Raw genomic sequence first — 10,201 nt, 5'->3', positions numbered from 1 at the left:
CTGGCAGCCGCACGCCCCTCTCTCCCTCTCTCTCCTCCTTCGGGCCTGCTTGCCAGCCTCTCTCTCCCTCTCTCCCACCGACAGGTGGCCCCCACCTGTCAGCCGTCAGCGCCTCCTCTCTCCTCGCTGACGTCAGCAGCCACATTAATTGCGCAATAATTGATTTAGGACTTTTCTGTTTAGTTAAAACCCAGAAAACTTCTAAAATTCATAAGCAATTCATCTAGTCTCCGTTTAGGTCCATTCAAATTTCATTAAATTCATAAAATTGTCAAGAATCCATTAAAAATACTTTCTTTTACTATTTCAGTAGAGTTTGTGCCTGTTTTATTTATTTTTGTGCTTTGTCGCTTAGATTTGGACCCCACCGAAGAGCCGGTTTACTTCGAGATCGTCGCCGAAGTACCCCAGGGGCCAAAGCAAGGCAAGTGGCACTCAGCTTTGATCATATTGAACCCATTATTGCAAATTCCCCGCTTTATTTATTCAAATATGCATTGTTTTAATTAAAGTATTTACTGTATTTATTTCTCGGGTAATCCTTATTACTATGCCGTTGTTTATCCAACTTTATTCATGCTAGACCAAGGGTAACTTGATTAGAGTTAGGCCTAGGTTAATGCTTAGCCGTGCTTAGAACAAGTAGCTCATGGGATCACATTTAATCTAATCATGATTAGCTCTGAATAGCTGTAATAATGATTAATTACCCGGTTCAGGTTAATGGCAAATAAAATATTGCTAATGGTGGGCTGTGGGTGCATGGTTTTGAGAGTCGCACCCATCGCAATTAAGGACCGGTTCACGGGAAACCCTGGAAGTAAGTTAGTGCTAACCACATGCTGAATGGGTAAGGTGGGATTTGAAGCATGGCTTCGAACTATTTGACGTACCAAGGCAAGGGTAGGCGTGATGGAGTATGGACGGGCAATCGTGGTGTAACGAAAGCCTCTGCTGCTTCCGGATCTACCAAGGCACAAGAGGAGACTGCCCGACTTGGTGTAAAGGAGGGGGTGAAACCTGAAGTGCGGTGCGATTAAATAGGGAGGGTTATGTGATGGGTCCTATCACGGTCTCCTTTCCGGTATGCCATGGTGGTATGTCGGCGCACGTTCAAGAGTAGTGGAGTCATGTCTTGTGGGTACAGTAGTACACCTATTCGAATAGCCGTGCCCACGGTTACGGGTGAACTCCCAGCTTCACTGTGATTAGTGAACCTTTAATGACTTGGGTAAACTGGTTTTCACTTAGGACTACTGCAACGTGGTGTAACGTTGAGTAGTGGTTGGGCCTGTTGCAACGTGGTGTAACGTTGGACAGTGTTGTGGTATTTTACAACTGTTATTTACTTATCCTTTAACGTATTTAATTAATTTTATTCGGTTTATTCTCTGTTATTTATTTAAGTACTGATTTATTGCAACTAACCCTAAGCCTGTCCTTGATGATCCTTATGCATCATTTATTGCCCTCTTTTCCGTGCTACTTGTTGAGTACAGTGGTTTGTACTCAGCCTTGCTCAATTTCCCCCTGCAGAGCTAGAAGTTGAGTCCGATGGAGGTGACTCTCAGGAGTAAGCTGGCCTACTGTTGAAGCTTTGCCTGTGGACTGGAGCCGTACCCGCTGGAGCTAGTCTACATTTCTTTCCGCTGCATTTTCGTTAGAATAAGTGTTATTTTCAGTTGTTTCTAAGAACGATGGTTATGTAATCCATATTGTCTTTTTGTGTACCCTGGCTGGTCCTGAACAGGGATTTTAATACACAATTAAGTTCAGAAATTTATGTGAGAAATTTCTGGATGTGACACGATTGCACCCTACTCAGCTGCTCGCTTCCACCATTGTGCTCATTGGTGTCAGGATATTTAACTGATAGTCACTCTTACATTTACATTTAATCAATATGTCTATGAAATATAGGTTTATCATTCATATATAGATATTTGAAGTTGTCAATCTGTAAATGTGATATTATAACTATAGCAAAATATTGAATGCCCCATTGGTGTCACCCTGCTCGACCACAATTTTTTCTTCCGAATCCCAAGCGCAGGTGCTCCCATGTAACCCTAAATCCTCACCATGATAAAGAAAACTCCTCAATTATACTCCCAAATCCCAAGTATTGCAATACATAGAGAGAGGGGGAAACACTGCAAAAATCAAACCAACTCACAAAGCTCACCGCTGCCGCCTGCTCGCCGGCGGCACCCTACTCAGTTGCTCGCTGCCGTCATTCTGCTCGTCGGTGCCGCACTGGTCGGCCACAAATTTTTCTTCCAAATCCCAAGCACAGCTCCTCACATATAATCCTAAATCCTCAACGTGGATAAAAACTCACTTTCAATTATAAGTAAAGTACATGACTGGTTCTTAAACTTATGGTGTGGTATCACTTAAATCCATAAACTTAGAAAATGCATGTTTAGGTCCACGATCTCATTTTAATGTATCATTATGGTCCAATCTGCGCTTGAACGCGTCTGACCGCCTGACCGCCAGCGTGGCGTTCCACGCATGCAGTACATTTGCATCTGCCCCCTCCTCAAAATTTACTAGGCATTGTGTCGTATTGTAGTATATCAGAACCCCAAAATCCCCAAATCGGCTAGGATATGGACAATAGACGGCGACGAGGTCACGACGGGACGTGGCCTAGTGCAGCGTCAAGGTCGCAGCTGGAGGTGGCCTAGTGTGGCGGCGAGGTCGCGGAGGGAGGCGGCCAAGTGCAGGTCATGCTCCCCATGGCTTCTAGCTTAGCTTTCTCTTGCAGTCGACGGAAGAAGGTACAAGTGTCGTTAATCCTCTGCCCATTATGCAAGGATAAAACCATCGTTAAACGCATATCGAAGACCGTATTTTTTACACTTGCCTTGATCACGAGGTGAGTCTGAGTTGAGTGTAGAAAATGTGGTCCGGGTTAGCAATGGTCTTCGATTTACGCTTAACGATGGTTTTATCCTTGCATAATGGGCAGAGGATCAACGACAATGTACCTTCTTCCGTTGACTGCAAGAGAAGGCTGAGTTAGAAGCCATGGGAAGCACGCCCTGCACTTTGGCTGTCTCCCTCCACGACCTTGCCACCGCACTAAGCCGCCTCCAGTCACGCCCTTGACACCGCACTAGGCCATGTCCGGCCGTGACCTCGCCGCTGCCTATCATCTAAATCCTAGCCGATTTGGGAATTTTGGAGTTCTGATATGCTACAATATGACACAGTGCTTACTACATGTTACAGAGAGGGGCAGATGCAAACGTATGGCTGATCAGACACGGTCAAGCGCATATTGAACCGAGATGGTACATTGAAACGAGATCGTGGGCTTAAACATGTATTTCTAAGTTTATGGACTTAAGTGGTATCACGTCACAAGTTTAAAGATCGACTATGTACTTTACTCTTCAATTATACCCATAAGTTGTACCGATTAGAGAGGACCCCATTGTAAAAAAACAAACCAATTCGGGTCACATGAAACCGAATGGTTCATCGGTTCCATTAGCAGTCTGATTGTATAGATCTTTTAGGTGAACCGGATCATTGTGGTAACTGGTTTTGGTTCTTCAGTCCAACTGTCAGTCTACTCACGCCACATCATTTTAAACTTACATCCAGGGACTAGGGATGTCAATTATACCTGTTTACCCGTGGGTAAAAACCCTAATAGGGTCATGTATGTTCTCTATTTAATACCCACGGATATTTTAATGGGTCAAAATCAATACCCAACGGGTACGAGTACAGGTACGCACCTACCCATACCCGCATTACCTATTTATAGTGATTGACATGTGGGGCCAACAATCCACACACACACACACACACACACACACACACACACACACACACACACACACATATATATATATATATATATATATATATATATATATATATATATATATATATATATATATATATATATATATAATTTTTAGGGTTTCTCCCTCTCACCGCCCCAGCCACTAGCCCCAAATCCCCCACCCACCAGCCTCCAGTCCCGTAGCATCACTTCCTCCCTCCCCCGTCGTCGATCCCCTCACCGCCAGCGCTGTCATCTAATGCAGATCTGCTCCGGACGCCACCGCCCCTCGACTTCGCACGGCTCTGACGTCGCCGCCAGCAGTTGCCAAGACCAAGGCTGCCGCCCCCAACGCCTCTCCGACGACGCCGGCTGCCGAGGCCGAGGCTGCCGCCCCCAACACCCCTCCGACGACGATGATCCACCGGCGCTGCCGGCTGTCGAGCCCGAGGCCGAGGCCATCGCCCCCCACCGCCCCTCCAACGATGACGCCAACTAGGGATGAAAATGGATCGGATACGATGGAAACTAGCTCTACCATATTCGTTTTCATATTTTTTTTTAGAATCGAAATTAGAAACTCCGGATACGAAAACAAAATCGAATATTGTCGAATACAGATACGGAGTGGATACGAGATGGAATAAATACAGTAACGAATAATTACCAAAGTATAAAAACCCCTCAAACCGAGCTTCTAAAATCAATGAAGAGGTATAGCTCATTATTTATCTAGAAAAATGGCTGTAGAATCCACCTACTTCCAATGAAGCACATTATGAAAAACCGGGTGAGGACGGCAGCCGGCAGGGGCAGGGGCGGCAGCACGGCGTGCCCTCTGCCCCTCACGGTCTCGTGTCTCGGTGACTTTACTGACTCGGTCTTGCGGTCTTGCTCTCGGTGAACGGTTACCCGTGACCGTAGTGGCGTAGTAGGTAGTACTGGTACATACAGCACGCACGTAAATACGTAATGGGCTATTGGGCTTCTAGGGTTAACTGGTGGCTATTGGGCTTTAATGAAGTTTGGTCTGGTGGGCTGGCATATGTGCTGCGGATATCCGGAAAAAGTCTCAGATAGTTTTCGACCGTTTCTGCTATCCGCCGGATAAAAGCGCTACCGTGTCCGAATCCGTATCCGATAAAAAATATCCGAATTCAAATCCGAATCCGAAAAAATATAAAAAAATCCGAACTGAAGCTATCCGAATTCAAAAACAGTTCCGAAACTCGAAAACTATCCTTACCACTTTCATCCCTAACGCCAACCCCCCTCCTGAGGCTCCAATGACGCCACCGCCGGCCAAGGCCGCCGCCCTGTGCCCCTGTCCCCATCCCCGTCGACGCTGGGTATATTTTGATGAATGTTTCGATTTTTTTGTTCTGTGCTGCTAGGAATATGCAAAGGAAGTCTAAAACATCTGTATTCTGCCCTCTTTGACAACTTCTTTAGTTGCAGTAGTGATAATTTCAGCATGGTACGCTTCCCTCTTTGATAATATCAACATTTTTTACATTGTGCCTGTATTCCCATATGTTCCTGTATATGATGTTCATATGTGTGCCTGTATATTTTGAGGCATATGTGATCATCAGATGCATATGCGTGTCTATATATGCTGGTGATTTTGGGCGGGTATACCCACGGGTATTTTGTGCCCGTGAAAAGGCGGGTAAACGGGTAGGCCCGTGGGAATGCGACACTCGCGGGTAACGGGTATAGGCAGATTTTATACCCGTGACGTAGTAACGGGTATACCCGCGGGCATAGATTTTTATGACGGGTACGGGTATGGGTAGCTAATACCAGTGCCCGTTATACCCGATTGCCATCCCTAACAGGGACGGTTTTATAGTTGAGCAACCAAAAATTACAAACACACGCTACCATATAAACACAGGTAGAGTTGAAAACGGTACGGAAAATCCCAACCGTACCGACTGTCGTTTCCACTTTCTCTCGACCGTTTTAGCCGGTAATGGAAATTCATGGAAATAATAATGGAAATGGTAAAGTTGTCTAGAAATAATAACGGAAACGGTAATGTATTTCTTCCGACCGTTTTGTCAGAATTCCGTGCTGAACCGAAAATTTACGAAAATTATCGAAAAATTTCTGAAAGCCCACAAAAACCCTAACCTAGCCAAGTATCATAGGCATGATTACGCAACCCATCAACTCATCTAACTCACTAACTCTAAACAACCCTTACTCTCTCATTCTCTATAATTAGTATGGTATTAATTGAAATGATGCGAGTATAAAGTGGTGTTGTTATGTACACATCTTTATACTAAATATGTAATGTTATATATATTGTTATTTTTGATGTGCATTTCTGCCTACCGACCGATATCGATATATTCTCGTACCGGTTGTTCCGTTTTCGGAATTCCAACAATATTGATATCATTTTCGTTTACACCTTTACCGCCCCGTTTTCGTTTCCGAACAAAAAATATGGAAGCCGTTTCCAACCGTTTTCATCCCTAAACACACGACCATGTTGACGAAAATACAAGATTATCACGGATTTGGCGGCAACTGGAAACAACAGATATATGGGAACCATCTTGTTAAACTGGTTTACATTCAAACATGGTGTTAAGTTAGCGTCTTGAATTCACAAACCTTCGGTCAAGGGTAAGCCTTGATATCTGACCACCAAGAGCATCTCCAACAGATGTCCAAAATGGATCCTAAAATCTAAAATTTAGGAAATATATCAAAAAATATTTCTCCAACAAGTATCTAAATCTATTTCTAAAATTTAGGTATTCCCAAGGGCATGCTCAATACTAGAGCTCATTATGGGCTTTGTCTCATGCCACGTCAGTAGAAAAAACTCGTTATACAAAGGATAGTCTCTTGAACTGACTCTTCATAATTATAGACTAATTAATTTCCCGTTCACATTTCATCTAGTCGGTGCCTCTAATTAGAGTCAGCATATGTACGAAAAAGATTTTCTAGTTGTCTCCTCGTTTTATTGTCACGCCTAGAAATTTCTCACACGAATTTCTGAACTTAATTATGTATTAAAATCCCTGTCAAGAACCAGTCAGGGTACAAAAAAAGACAATGTTGATTACATAACCATCATTCTTAGAAACAATTGGAAATAACACTTATTCTAACGGAAATGCAGCGGCAAAGATAACGTAGACTAGCTCCAGTGGGTACGGCTCCAGTCCACAGGCAATGCTTCGACGGTGGAACAGCTCACTCCTGAGAGTCACCTCCATCGGATTCAACTTCTAACTCTGAAGGGGGAAATTGAGCAAGGCTGAGTACAAACCACCGTACTCAACAAGTAACACGGAAAAGAGGGTAATAAATGATGCATAAGGATCATCCAGGACAGACTAGTGTTAGTTGCAATAAAGCAGCATTTTAATAAATAATAGAATTTAAACTGAATAAAGGTAATTAGGTAGATAAAGGAGCAAATAAATAACAGTTGTAAAAATACCACATAACTGTCCAACGTTACAGCATGCTGCGACAGGCCCAACCACCAATTAACGCTACACCACATTGCAGCAGTCCCAAGTGAAAGCCAGTTTACCCAAGTTATTAAAGGTTCCACTAATCACAGTTAAGCTAGGAGCTCGCCCTTAACCATAGGCACGGTTATTCGAATAGATTGCACTTTGATCAGAGGTGTACTACTGTACCCACAAGACACGACTCCACTGCACTTGAACGTGCGCCGACATACCACCATGGTATACCGGAAAGGACACCATGATAAGGCCTATCACATAACCTTCCCTATTTAATCGCACCACACTTCAGATTTCACCCCTTCCTTTACACCAAGTCGGGCAGTGCCCTCTTGAGCCTTGGTAGATCTGGAAGCAGCAGAGGCCATCGTTACACCACGATGTCCCATCCATACTCCATCACACCTACCATTGCCATGGTATGTCAAATAGTTCGAAGTCATTCTTCAAATCCCACCTTACCCATTTCGGCATGTGGTTAGCACTAAATTACTTCCAGGGTTTCCCGTGAACTGGTCCAGTTTGTCACACCCGGAGTTTAATACTAAACCTAAATTGCAAAAAAAATTCGTAAATAATAATCGGCTTAATTAACTCAGAAAAAACCCTCTAAAGGAATTAATTAAAGTAAATCGAGGTCTGCAAATCATTCACTGGATTTAAACTCAAATTGCAAGATATAAATTTTTGCCCAAAAATTTAATTTAAAATTCGGCAAAGTAGGGCTTTTCTTTTTTCCTTTTCCCCCTCCTTTTTCCCTCTTTTTTTTCTTTTTCTTTTCTTTTTCCAGGTTGGGCCGCAGCCCAACTTTCCCTCCTCCTTCCTCTCCCTCCTCTCCTCCAGCTCGGCCCAGCCGTCCCCCTCTCCTCCCCGCGCCCTCCTTCCTCCCCGCCTGGGCCGGCCGCCCTCTCGGCCCAGCTCGCCCGTGCCTACGTCGTGCCAAGTCCGCGCCGCCTCCCTCCGCGCTGTCGCCGCTGGGACCGAGCCCCTCTTGTGCCTTGGTAGATCCGGAAGCAGCAGAGGCCATCGTTACACCACAATGTCCCGTCCATACTCCATCACGCCTATCCTTGCCTTGGTACGTCAAATAGTTCGAAGCCATGCTCCAAATCCCACCTTACCCATTTCGGCATGTGGTTAGCACTAAATTACTTCTAGGATTTCCCGTGAACCGGTCCTTAATTGCCATGGGTGCGACTCTCAAAACCATGCACCCACAGCCCACCATTATCAATGTTTTAGTTGGCATTAACCCGAACCGGGAATGAATCATAATTAACAGCTATTCAGAACAAATCATGATTAAAGTGTGATCCCATGAGCTACTTGTTCTAAGCATGGCTAAGTATTAACCTAGGCCTAACTCTACTCAAATTACCGCTGGTATAACATAAATAAAGTCGGATAAACAACGGCGTAATAATAGGTTACCCGTAAAAATAAATATAATAAATACTCTAAGTAAAACGATGCATGTTTGAATAAATAAAGCAGAAAATTTGCAATAATGGGTTCAATATGATCCAAGATGAGTGCCACTTGCCTTCCTCTAGTCCTTGGGGTACTTCGGCGACGATCTCGAAATAAACCGGCGCTTCGGCGCTTCGGAGAGGAGGACGACGGCGAAGGCGTGCGGGAATAGGAGGAGACGTGCGGGAAGGCGGGAGCAGCACCACGACGGCGTGGCGACGACGTTGTTGGGCGGCGGCCCGACAGCGACGACCGGTGAGCCTCGGCACCCGGCGATGGCATGGGTAGCTCGACGCGGTGGCGAAGGCGAGGGAGAGGAGGTGAGAGCGGCGGGGGTGCTCACCGGCAGCGGCGAAGGCGGAAGAGGGTCGGCGACGACGAGGCGGTGGTGATGACGCGGGTGGATGGCGACGCGCGGCGTTCGACGGTGAGATCGGTCGGCGGCGGTGAGGCTTGGGCGCGGCAGCGGCTCAAGACGTGCGGAAAGGGGCGGCGGCGGCGCGCTGGTGAGGGGGATTTATATGGGAGGAGCGCTGACTAGGGGAGTTCGCATCGGTCACAGGCAAAGGAGGCGGCGGCAAACGCGGCGGCGGTTGCAACGGCCGGTGTAGTTGGAGTTGGTTGCGGCCGGTTCGGTGGGATGGAGGGAGGTCGGACTTCGCGGGGCGCGGCGCGCTGGGCCAGCGAGCACGGGAGTTGGGCTAGGGCGGCTGCGGCCCAGGCGGGGGAGGGGGGGATGGAGCGTGCGGTGGGAGGGAAAGGAGGAGATGGGCTGGCTCGGCTGGGCTGGCCCGAGGGGAAGAGAGGGGGAAGGAGGAACAAGGAAAGAAAAAAAGAAAAAGAAAAAGGGGAGGAAAATTGGACTTCGGCCCAATTTGAGAAGGAAGGGAAAAAGAAAGAAAAATGAGGGAAAAAGAAAAAACCCACTTTTGCCGAATTTTAGATTAAATTTTTAGAGCAAAATTTTATATTCTGCAATTTGAGTTTAAATCTTGTTAACGATTTGCGGACTTCGGTTTACTTTTAATTAATTCCTTTAGAGAGTTTTTCCTGAGTTAATTAAGCCAATTATTATTTGCGAATTTCTTTTACGAATTAGGCTTAGGATAAAACTCCAAGTGTGACATTTATTCACTAAGAGTAAATGTTTTGCTGAATTCATGCAAAACAACTCATTTTCTCTCTCGTATCATCTCTTTTCCACGGTAGCGAGTATGCAGCGATCAAGACGGCAATAAGAACCCTTTATACATGTCCTAATATCACCTCAATTGATTACAAGATTTAGGGCAATCTTGTGCATTCCTAAAATGGTTAAGCACGCGGAAGGTGAATCCATGGCAACATTAGCCAACGCTACCACTGCTGCTCAAGACACCAACACATCTGATTCAACCAGTGTGACAGAATGTATGGGTAG

Source organism: Oryza brachyantha, chromosome 9 (genome assembly GCF_000231095.2).
Source record: "Oryza brachyantha chromosome 9, ObraRS2, whole genome shotgun sequence".
Classification (NCBI taxonomy): domain Eukaryota; kingdom Viridiplantae; phylum Streptophyta; class Magnoliopsida; order Poales; family Poaceae; genus Oryza; species Oryza brachyantha.
This window is presented reverse-complemented; position numbering follows the sequence as displayed.